The sequence below is a fragment of the Peromyscus californicus genome, unplaced genomic scaffold (assembly GCF_007827085.1).
Source record: "Peromyscus californicus insignis strain IS unplaced genomic scaffold, ASM782708v3 Scaffold_6__1_contigs__length_162567912, whole genome shotgun sequence".
NCBI classification, from domain to species: Eukaryota; Metazoa; Chordata; class Mammalia; order Rodentia; family Cricetidae; genus Peromyscus; species Peromyscus californicus.
In genome coordinates this window covers 67,996,967-68,009,327 of record NW_026294584.1, presented here as the reverse complement: position 1 = coordinate 68,009,327, position 12,361 = coordinate 67,996,967, and the positions used below count along the sequence as shown (strand labels likewise).

Here is a 12,361-nt window from a genome sequence, read left to right as displayed (position 1 = left end):
CTTTAGCGAGGGCAGTAGGCTTCTCTAGCCAGTGTGCATACTCAGCAGCATCGTGCTACCATGAGAATCAGACAGCAAAGGTGCTCTCGTCTCCGACTCTGACAGGGTACAGTTGCTATCACTGCTACCCTGGAAGCTTGAAGGAAATGTAATTGCCTCACCTAATGTCACACGGTTCAATCAGCTCCAGTCAATGTGGACAATTACTTTTGGGGACGGCAGAATAGTTTCCCTAAGAATGTTTGGCTGCTTGTGAGTTGGACACAACATGGGATCATGCTTTTTTGTTTGTTTGTTTGGGACAGTGTCTCACTATGTAGATCTGGCTATCCAGACTGGCCTCAAACTCACAGAGATCTGCCTGCCTCTGCCTCCCCAGTGCTGTGATTAAAGGCATGCACCCCTGGACCTGGCCACAGGAGCATACTTAGTCCTTAGGACTAACACAGAGGCCATGGTGAATCCCCCTTACCAATGCTGTCCTAGCTAAGTGCAAAGCATTAATGGGACATTGCAGAACACTCTGCACTCATAAATGTTACTTTCCTTCTCAAGCAAAACCACCAACCAACCAACCAACAAGCAAAACCCCTTCCCGTGATTTTCCAAAGTAATCCCAACTTCAATCCACCCACTTCTAGATCTCACCTCACATGTAGGAGGTTCAGTCTGTGTGAGTCTATTTAATAACTACAATAAATTATTGGGCAAAGCATCTAAATTGTGCTCCATCACTCTCTTCCTGTTCCTACTGAGTAATAAGACTGTTCCCCGTTACCTCCTCCTCCACCTCTGCCCCCTTCCAGGGTCCTAAACTACAGGTTAGAAGCAACACACAGGGAAGCAAAGAGAAGCCAAGACAGGAACTGACATTGAAAAGGGAGAGACCGGAGCGAGGCAGGAGGAAGGAAGCTTCGGGACAGATTGCTGTGAAGAGAACTAAGGAAGGGACATTTGAAAATCTGCTGTCATGGGCTATGCAGTGCATCTTCTTTAATGACACCAGAGATGCCACTAAGATTGGAATTACTCCTAATTACCCCTGGCTGCTGGAATCAACATACAAAAATCCTGCTGAGATGGAGCCAGGTGGGTGCCTAGGTTTTATTTCATCCACATACAAGTGTGTGCATATAGATAGAGAAATCTCCAGAAAATTACCAGCTGCCAGGTTTAAAGACTTAGACTAGCAAGGGACAGGATGATGGAACATGGGACAGTGTACAGTCATAGCAGAGGGAGCATACTAGATGTGAGCTATATCTTGGGTGATAGAAGGATGCGTGGTTCACAACATCTCCAATTGCTGTTGAAGACGTGTGTTCAGGGCATGGGGAATATTTATGAAAACTTTGGATCCCTCTGGTATTTGGACAAATAATGCATTCCACATGAAACACAAGTTTCTTCGAGGTATTTCTAAGTAATTTGTCTTTTCTATTATGCAAACAGCAGTGTCGATTAACGTGGTGCTCAGTGTAACGATGTGGCCCAAATCAGCAAGGCACCTTCTGCAAGCGATCTCTGATAAAAAATTAAACAGACTTGAGACTTCCTGCTTCAAACCTAACGAACAAACAGGAACATACCCAGGAAACCTGAAACCAATTGACAATTGCTTCTAGAGTCCTTTTTTTTTTTTTTTTTTGAGCTGAGGATCAAACCCAGGGCCTTGCGCTTGCTAGGCAAGCACTCTACCACTGAGCTAAATCCCCAACCCTAGAGTCCTTTCAAATAAAATCATGTTTACTTCTCAAATTCCTGATTATAAAAGTTATCGGTAGTACTGAATACTGAGTTCAAAAAGGTTGGTCTAGACATAGACAGATTACCACGCAAACTTGCTAATTATTTGGTGTGTGTCATTAAAGCATTTTACAATATGTTTGCTAGAGGGATCCAGCATGGCAACACAGGAGCTGTCTGAAGCTAAGCAGGTATTAAGCAGGTGGGGACCTGGCATGTGGCCACAGGCACTAAGTAGTTTATGTTTCAGGAAAGTACTGCTTATGTAGCTTTGTGACACTTAAATCATGGCATGGGGCAGACAATAACATGGGAATAGCCAGTTCCCCTCTGGGTTTTTATTTTAAAGCACTAATTAAAACACACACACACACACACACACACACACACCCCAAACGTTGTAAATGCACATTTCCTTACCTGTGTGTACATGATTTATATGCTAAGTAAAATATATAAAAAGATTTGCAAGTGGATATTGATGCTCATTTGTGAAAAACCAAAGTAATGGACTGGGGTGGGGCCAGAATATATGAAAAGGAAATATTTACCTTTACTTTGTATTTCTCTCTTTTTCTGTCCTTTACGTAGGAGGATTTAGTCACAATTAATGAGCAATTACATTTATAAAACTTAAAAAAAGGCTACTGAGATGACTTTGAGGGTAAAAACACTTGCTGTCAAGCCTGAAAACCCAAGTTTGACTCCCAGGTTCCACACGGTGGAAGGAGAGATCTAACTCCCATAAGCCACTCCCCCTGAAACACACACGCTCATACAATGGCGCGGCTTGCCCCTCCCCCCAACTTAAATTAAAATGTAATTTGGTTTGTGGAGAATTTCAAAAACAGTGAAATAAATAGGCTGAAATCATTCATACTTTCAGCTATAACTTCAGATCATTATGCTTATATGCTTGGCGGCTATTACAAGATGCCATATGTTGGCAGAAGCAATAAACATTTATTTCCCACAGTTCCCAAGACCAGGAATTTCAAGGTCTGAATCCCAGCAAGACTTGACTCTGCAGAGGTCTCTCTCCCAGACTCATAACAGCTCCTTTGCTATGGTGGCCTCTGACTGTAGCAAGGAGGAGAGCTCATCTGTCTCCCGTCTCTGATAGGACCTAACCTTACCAAAAGACCCACCACAACCCCTGTAAACCTAGTCAGCTCTCAAAGTCCACACGCCCTAACACCATCACATTGGGATCGTGGCTTCATTAGGGATGGGGACACAGCAGTCATGATTTTCCATGTACTTTCTTCCAGCCTCTCATAAATGTATTTAAATGGTTTGGACTGTATAGAATATACATAGTTTAGTATCCCATCTTTGTCATTTTATCAAGTGGATTATTACCTTGAGATAGATGCAGATACTTGGAATTAGTAGGCAAAAGACCATAAACTTTGGAATATTTTTGGTCCATATTGCTATCAGCTTTCCAAGAAGGTTGACTAAATTTACAGTTCTGCCAACAGTATATAAAAATATTTGTTGTCTGTACCATTGCCAATGTTGAGGATTGACAATTTAGAAATTGTATAAATACCATCTGATAGTGTTCAAGATCTTGGTTGAAGTATAGGGATTCACGCAGGAAGTGTCTGGCTTTTCGCAAAGCAAACACTGCTGAAATTATCAAAAACAAGAACGTCAGCAATTTCCCACCCTCAGAAATACCCTCCAGTCCCTGTTCACAACTTCTTTAAGAATAATGGCTCTCCCCACTTCTAACAGTGACAGACACTTCTGTTTTCATTCATTTACAGAACTGTTTTAGAAATCTGGCATGCTACATGAATACTCAATTCTGTTGTTATTGGACATTTGGACATTTTTCAGTTGTGGTTTATGAGCATTTCTATATAAACCAGTTGGTGGCTACATTTTTGCTGGCATACATCTAGACGTGGACTTGCTGGGCCACAGGGTACGTCTACATTCAGCTGACACCGATGAACTATCTCCAGAATGGGTCTTTTCAACCTAGGCGTTCCCAGGGGTATTCGAACAAGGTTCTAGTTTCATGGAATGTTGGTTACCTTCTGATACTCTGTCTTTTCAGTGCAGCCGGTTGCCAGCTTGTTGCACTGTAGATGATTAATAAGACTCTTTAAGATTTGTGCTACATTACACTGTAACACTGTCACTTTAATTTTCATTACTTAGTGATTAATATAGGGAACAAGTTTTCATATGCCCACCCGTCATTGGGAGGTTATCCTCTCTTGTCCACTGGTCATTGGGAGGTAATTGGGAGCCTTTTCCCATTGAGCTGGTCATTTCTTTTTTTTTTTTTTTTTTTGGTTTTTTGAGACAGGGTTTCTCTGTGTAGCTTTGCGCCTGTCCTGGAACTCACTTGGTAGCCCAGGCTGGCCTCGAACTCACAGAGATCTGCCTGGCTCTGCCTCCCGAGTGCTGGGATTAAAGGCGTGCGCCACCACTGCCCGGCTGAGCTGGTCATTTCTTATTAGATTGTATAAGCAAGTTTAACATTCTAGGTATGGGTCCTTTACTAGAGACTCTGCTAGTTGGTTTCTGTCGTCCTTCCTTCCTTCCTTCCTTCCTTCCTTCCTTCCTTCCTTCCTTCCTTCCTTCCTTTTCTTACCAACTAGACACAAACTAGAGTTATCTGGGAAGAGAAACCTCAGTTGAGAAAGTGCTTCCATTAGATTGCCTGTAGGCCAGTCTGGTACATTTTCTTGATTAATGATTGATGTGGGAAGTCCCAGCCCACAGGGGTGTATGAGTGATGCCACCCCTGGGCAAGTGGGCCTGGGTGCTGTAAGAAAGCAGGCTGAGAAAGCTCTGAGGAACAAGCCAGTAAGTAGCTCCCCGCCCCCCATGGCATCTGCTTCAGTTCCTGCCTCCAGGTTCCTGTCTCGGGTTACTGCCCTGATTTCTCTTGACAATGGACTATGAACAATAAGCTAAAATAAACCCTTAATCTTGTAGTCCTTGTGTCTATCACAACAATAGAAGGCAGAAATTGGAGCCAGGTCATTAGTTATTGCTATGACAGACCTGACCACGTGTTTTTGGGAGGATTTGTGGTAACATTTGAACTTTGGGGTAGAAAGGCTGTTGAGTGCTCAGAGCTCAGTGGACTGTTCTGTGAGATAAAAACGTTGAGAGCGATGCCGATGACGGAGGCCTTGCCTATGAAGTTCAGAGGGAAGCAAAGATTCCATCAGGGCTGGAGCTGAAGAATGGGCTGCGGCTAACAAGAGGCCATAAGCACAAAGCTAAGACTCCTGCTTTGCTGGGACAGTTGATACTGGTCATCTGGGACGGAAGAGTCAGCTGTGCTTAAGGGAGAGCGACATCGTTAGACCACATTTTCTGGGAAGTGTTTTCTCGGGGTCAGCACAACAGAAGCTCTGATCCAGGGGACACCAAGGCTCTACCTTATGCTGACAGCTGAACTTGGGCAACGCCTAAGAGTTTCCCAGATGGTACTGGTTTTGAAGGCATGACGGGGTCATGGAGAGTGGCAGAGGCGTGGCCCTGTGAGAAGCCAGGAGAGGCCATTGGTGAAGGTGCAGCCTCAGTGGCAGTACAAGCCCCTGGATTGAAGAGGCCACGGAGAGATGTTAAGGCTTAACACCATGGAGCAGGGGTAGAGTTCCTGGAGAGAGAGCAAAAGAGGTTATGGGTGAAGGTAGAGTGTTTGGCTGCGGAGACCCCGCAGTTTGGATATTCCACGTCTATAGAACTATTAACAAGGACAGCAGCAGGCATGGGGATAGCCTAAGCCATGTGTGTCCTGTGGGTGGCCGAGCTGGAGAGGAGTCTGGAAGGTGCTGAGTCCCAGAAGGGACACTGAGCTTTACCCTGCTGGCCTTTGGTTTTGCGTTGATCTGATTTTAACCGTGTCCTGGCCCTTACTCTGTGAAGTAATAAGTACATAACTTGATTTTGATTTTGCAGGAGCCCACAACTAAGAGACTTTGGAATTTTGGAGAGACTGAGACTTTAGAGTGGCGTTTGGATATTTTAGAGAAGTTTTGGATATTTCAAAGAGGCTTTTAAACTTTGAAAGAGACTTTGGATGTTTTAAAGAGACTAAAGTTTTAAAGAGTTTGACTTTTTTTTTTTGACGATGGGACTTCTAAAGTTATTTATGTTTTACATTGTGGAATTGACGTTAATATGAGATCTTGGGATTAAACAATAAAGGCAAGGTGGTTAAGGTTTAATAGTGACCTAGTGATGTGTCAGGTTGATGAGGAGTCAAATGTCCTTTTTTGTTGTTGTTTGTTTTTGTTTTGTCAGCTTGGCACAAGCTAGCATTATCTGGGAAGAGGAGCCTTAATTGATAAAATGCTAACACCAGATTGCTTGTAGGCAAGTCTATGGTGCATTTTCCTGATTAATGGTGGAGAGACCTCACTTAACATTAGTGCAGCCATGACAGGCTGCAGACTAACAATACTGGGACTAGGCCTCACCATGACCATAACCAGGAAAAGCCTCAAACTGCACCCTGCGGGAGACCAATCAGAATTGAGACAAATAAGTACTAGATGTTCTAGAGCATTAAGGATAGCTTATATCACTTGTATACGGGTTGCCAATTTCCTTGCAGCAACGCCAGTACCAATCCTTGTTTGACAAAACTTCTGTTACCTCACTCCTGCCCAATCAGGAGTTCAACCCCCATTTGAATCCAGAATTCCCCTACTCCCCCATCCTTTACGACTTAAAAACCCTGCCATAACTGAGCTCAATGCTCTCCCTGGTCCAACTACTGTGTCAGAATGGACAGGAAGCCCAAGCTTAAGCTTGCAGTAAAGGTTCTTTGCTTCTGTATATGAATTTGGACTTCTGGTGGTCTCTGGGGGAACTCATGATGCCAGCATTAACAATGGCTGATATAGGTGAGCCAACCCATGGGTGGTATGGGGAAGGTGGTGTCACCCCTGGGTAGGTGATCCTGTGTTGTATAAGAAACCAGGCTTGCTGCTGGGGTGGTGGTGGTGCCCACCTTTAATCCCAGCACTCTGGAGGCAGAGGCAGGTGAATCTCTGTGAGCTCAAGGCTAGCCTGGTCTACAGAGTGAGTTCCAGGACAGCCAAGGCTACACAGAGAAACCCTGTCTTGCTGTGGGATGTTCTCTGTATGTCAAGTGTGTTGCTTATTGGTCAATAAATAAATCACTGATTGGCCAGTGGCTAGGCAGGAAGTATAGGCGGGACAAGGAGGAGAATAAAGCTGGGAAGTGGAAGGCTGAGGCAGAGAGACACTGCCAGCCACCATGATGAGAAACAGCACGTGAAGATGCCGGTAAGCCACGAGCCATGTGGCAAGGTATAGATTTATAGAAATGGATTAATTTAAGCTGTAAGAACAGTTAGCAAGAAGCCTGCCACGGCCATATAGTTTGTAACCAATATAAGTCTCTGTGTTTACTTGGTCGGGTCTGAGTGGCTGTGGGACTGGCAGGTGAGAGAGATTTGCCCTGACTGTGGGCCAGGCAGGAAAACTCTAGCTACACTGTCTCTAAAAACAAAACAACAACAACAAAAGGCAGGCTGAGTTAGCCATGGGGGACAAGCCAGGAAGCAGAGTTCCTCCACGGCATCTGTTTGAGGTTCTGCCTCCAGGTTCCTGCCTTGACTTCCCTACAAGATGGACTATGAACGGTGAGCTAAACAGAACCCCTCTCCCCAGCTTATCACAGCAGTGGAAAGCAAACAAAGATGGCCGCATTCTTACTTCAGCCGTGTACTTGGATGAACTCCATTTTAATAGATTATAGAGTCTCCGTGTCCCATTACCATCACTGCCCATTGTGTCCCCTCGAATGGCATATCTGTCGACTCCAAGATCCTAGACATAGTCTCTTCTCCTTAACTGTGAATCCTTTGGCATCCAGTGAAATTAGGTTTTATTTCTTTGCTTCTTTTATCTTGTTTGGTATGATACAGATTTTAGTTGGGCTTTTTTATTAATAAATTTTGTTCTTTGATGTTCTTTTTGCATATAATGCATGCTGGTTACTCTCCCTGACTGTTCTTACGTCTCTCCCACCGCAGCCAGTGCCCTTCCTTCTTACAGATCTCTTTCCCATATTTAGGAGTTTTTGTTTTATTGAGTGTCCCTCCTGGATCACAGAAGGAAGCCTTTCACTCGGAAGCCTAGGGAGAGGAGCCTGCTGCACAGTTCACCCCAAGACAGAAAGTACTGAGAAGAACTGAGCTGTGTACTCTCAGGTCCCCAACATTACCTATGGACCAAGGCCCAGGCCCAGTTCTGCCAGAGCATTTGTAGAACACACAGTTCAACTTTCGAGTACCACCATCTTCTATCCACACATCTGCCTCTACCCCAGATGTCAGTGACACAGGCCCATGGGTGAGTCTCAGAGGACTGGGCACAGTGAGGCGGGAAGCCACGCCAATGAGCAGTCAGCAAACACGTGATCCTCCACATGGTCAGTCCAGTACCAGTGACCTAAGCAACCAAACCAGAGACCTCTCTCTGTTCAACCCAGCCTAGCTCCACAGCCTATGACTGCACAGGACAGAATGGCAGCCACGCTGCCATCCATGCTACCACAAGTGTAACTCCAACCCCCCACCCCCATCCTCACCCCCACCCCCACCCCCATGACCAACAACATAGAGGAGTGTCACTCCTGGCACCTGAGTTCTGGGTTAGTGACTCATTACTTCTAGGACTGACACTGTCTAGCACAGTAGAGTAACCACTTTCGACCTTCACAGTTTGTTTTTTAATAGCATAACCAGATATGCAGGTTTCTCAGTGTTTACTCATGCCCCATTCATCCTAACTAACCTCCCACCCATTCATTCCCTTGACTCTCTCATATCCTATCCTTCTCTATTTTTGAACCTTTCTACTCCCGATATTCACCCTTTTCCATATTTTACCTGTGTGCTGCTGCCCGGCACCCCTCCTTTAAGATAATCCTCTCCTACTAATCCCTTCCTACCGTCCTGGTACTCCAGGTTAAACACATACAGCTCAGGAGCTAGGGCTAAGACCTGACTCTAAGAGGAAACACGTGGTGTTTGTCTTTGTAAGATTAGGCTACCTCACTCGGTTTAATTTTTTTCTAGTTTCATCCATTTACCTGCAAATTTCATAACTTCATTTTTCTTCATAGCTGGATCAAGTTCCATTGTGTATATAAACCACATTTTCATTATCCATCCATCAGTTGCTGGGCATCAGGGATGATTCCATTTCCTGGTTACTGTGGACAAAGCTGCTATGAACAGTCTGTGTATGCAGGTGTCTCTAGGAGATGCAGAGTCCCTGGGTGCACACCCGGGGGAGGTAAGTTTTTTTAATGTAGCTTTTTTCTTTGTTCAGTTTTATTTTGTTTAGTTTCTTTTTAGGTTAGGCATGTGTTCCTGTAATTTTCCAACTTTTCCCAACATTGTTTTGGCTATAGCATCCTGCTGGATCAATTCTAGAACTTCCCCGTTTGTTTGCATTCCAAAAAAAATGCCCTGTGAGATTTTGAGTTAGAATAATTCGAATCTGTGAATTAGCTTGTGGAGAATGGTTTATCTTTTCCCTTCATTTTGTGGTCTTTCATACTGGAGTTCTGTTTGTTTTTCCCAACTCTCCATTTATTTAAAGTTCTCATTTGCATGTGCTTTTGTGTTTAATATATTCCACAATAAAAATTAGAGAAGCATTTGCTGTGTAAGCATAAGCATATGAGTTTTCATTTCCAGCTCCCATGCTAGGCACAGCAGCACGTGCCTAGAATCCCAGTACCAGGGAGGCTGAGACAGGAAGATGCCCAGAGCTGCTGGCCACCCCTCTAACTAAGTCAGTAAGCTTTAGATTCAGTGAGAGCCTCTGCCTCAAACAGATATGATGGAGAGGGACAGAGGAAGACAGCCAATGCTGGCCTCTGGCTTCTACACACACACATGCACACACACACACACAAACAAGTACACACCCATACACCACACATACACGAAAAACATGAAAACAAAACTGTAGTGACAATGTGGATATACTGTGTTATGTAGATGCTATTTGGCCACTGAATGTTTGTGAAAATGAAGTTTCTGTGGGCAGGTACTTATCAGGCAGGGGAAGGCTGAGAGGCTGTTTTCAGTCTAGACTTTGGGCTAGATCAATAGAATGAAAGACAGCCAATGAAGGAATGCTTGGGAACTTCCCTCTGTCCTGGAGTTCTTAGCCAATTGGACCCACAATTGTCACCATCGATAGTCAAGCTACAGTGAGCAACTGCAACCAAACCAGGATTGGGATCAGATTTAAATGGGCAAGCAGGAAAAAAAAAAAAAAAGCCCATTGCCATTGTCTCATGGTCTCTTTATTACCCTTATAGCAATTCAAACCATATTTTTAAACAGTTGAAAAATTTGAATCCTACTTATTGTATTATGGCAGCATATTACAGTATTTGGCAGTGAAACATATACTATTTTTATTTTATTAATTTTTGCTCTAGGGTTGTACTATGTAGCCCAAGTTGGCTTCAAACTCAGAATCCTCCCACCTCAGCCCCATGAACGCAGAGATTACAGGTATGCATTCCTATGCATGGCCACGCACAGATGACTTCAAATGGCTTCCATTTCTCTAAACGTTAAATACATAAATACAAAGGATAACCTGTATTTGGACTTGAAAAGAAATAAAAGATATTTACCTTTGTTTGTATCATGGGTGGTTGTAAGTTTCTTGCTCCAGAAAAATTATTTGGACATGTGGCTGGAGAGATGGCTCAGCAGTTAAGAGTCCTGGCTGCATTTCCAGAGGACCCGGGTTCAATTCCCAGCACCTACACGGAGGCCCATAACTACAGTTCCAGGATATCTGATGCCCTCTTCTGGTCTACACAGACACTCCACACACATGGTATGCATGCAGACAAAACATATACATACAATGAAATAAAAAACATATTAAAATTATTTAGATATGTGTGCAGTTCGTGACAGTATCTCTGTGACATCTGGCTCCATGAGCTGATGTAGGATGGCAGCCACTAGCTCTTCTGTACAATGTGCCCAGCTCAGCCCTTCACTATGTCTCACATAACCATTACCCATGCATTGTTTCCTGTAATGTGTCAGGATGTGTCAGCAACATGCTCGGGAAACTACACCCATGAGACTTCCTTAAGAGTGCCCTCTAAGTGGAGGTAGAGGTGGAGTAGGTAGGTAGTCGACTCCTTGAGCCTGTTTGGTAGGCCTCAGAAAGGCCCCTGTCTTAGCTCTCTCCCCTACTCCGGTGCTCTGGGTCTCTCCACCCGTAGTAGAGATTAATTACTTGGGGCAAAACACCTGTTTCCCTCTTCAGTTGTCATTTAACATGTAAATTGTTTGGGGAAGTGTGAAGTCATTAACACCTTACTTACAAAGAATTCTCAAAATTAGAGAAACCGAGAAAAGCAAAGTTCAAGCCTTGGGGGATGAAGATGGTTCTTTGAATAGGAGGGGGAGGGTCAAGGAGAGCTGTTTAGAAGAGAAACTATTTTGTGCTTTTCCAGATGTTGTAGGCATGGACATTAGGTGTAGAACTATTCCTTCACATAGCCATATCTATGTTTACTGGTATATTTCAAGATATTTTATATACTTAGTTAGAACAATGTTCTTTTCCCTTGCTTTTAACCTCTAGTCCACCAAGAATGTACTGGCTGCTATTATGAATTCTTAATGTATTCTTAATTAAATTTAATTTTTTTTTGAGAATTTCACTTGTGAGTATTCCATTTATATCCTTTCTGCCTTCTCCCCTCCCTCTCCCTTTCCATCTCCCCCAGCATCCCCCGACTCCCTCTCAAATTCATGACTTTTTCTTAATTATTATTGTTATACACAAATGTGTTATGTAAAAAAGTATATATGTATGTATATATCTCCTACTGATAAGACTAATGTGTTAGGCATCTCTTTAGAGAAACAGAGCTATTGCATGTATGTATTTTGAGTGAAGGCTTGTTGTTAAAGAATTGACTCATAGAATTGTAGAAGCTGAGGAATTTTAAATCTATAAGGTGGGTCTCGTGCTGAGAACCAGGAAGAGCTGGTGTTGATGTTCCTGTCCAAAGACTGTCTGCCTCTGTTCTGAGTTCCTTCTTATTTAAGGACCGGTCTTTATCCTATGGGGGCTTTCAGCTGATTTGCAGGAGCCTTATTGACAGTATAGAAGGTTTAAGATAAGCTTTAGTCAAAGTCTACCAATTTCTATGTTACTCTCACAAGAATGTCTTTCTTGCCGGGCGGTGGTGGCACATGCCTTTAATCCCAGCACTCGGGAGGCAGAGGCAGGCGGATCTTTGTGAGTTCGAGGCCAGCCTGGGCTACAGAGTGAGTTCCAGGAAAGGCGTAAAGCTACACAGAGAAACCCTATCTCGAAAAAACAAAACAAAAAAAAAAAAAAGAAAGAAAAAAAAAAGAATGTCTTTCTTAAGTTCAGTGTGGTAGTATATACTTGTAATCTCAGCATTAGGGAAGCTGTGGATTGCAGCTTCAAACCCAGCCAAGGTTATATGGTGAGGCTCTGTCCCTAAAGATCAAACCAACCCAAACCAAAAAGCCCCAAACAGCCAACTGACCAACCAAAATGGATAAACAAAAAACCC

The 12,361-nt window shown here is 43.7% G+C and overlaps 1 long non-coding RNA gene across 1 annotated transcript; it reads right to left on the bottom strand.

Annotated features, from left to right (window-relative positions):
• Positions 1 to 4,102: 4,102 nt before the first annotated feature.
• LOC128098321 (uncharacterized) lies at positions 4,103 to 10,596 on the bottom strand. Its single transcript, XR_008214208.1, has 3 exons — positions 10,421 to 10,596; positions 8,852 to 8,974; positions 4,103 to 5,380 (listed from the first exon to the last, which is right to left on the bottom strand). It is a non-coding gene; the product is annotated as an uncharacterized LOC128098321 (long non-coding RNA).
• Between the last annotated feature and the right edge of the window lie 1,765 nt (positions 10,597 to 12,361).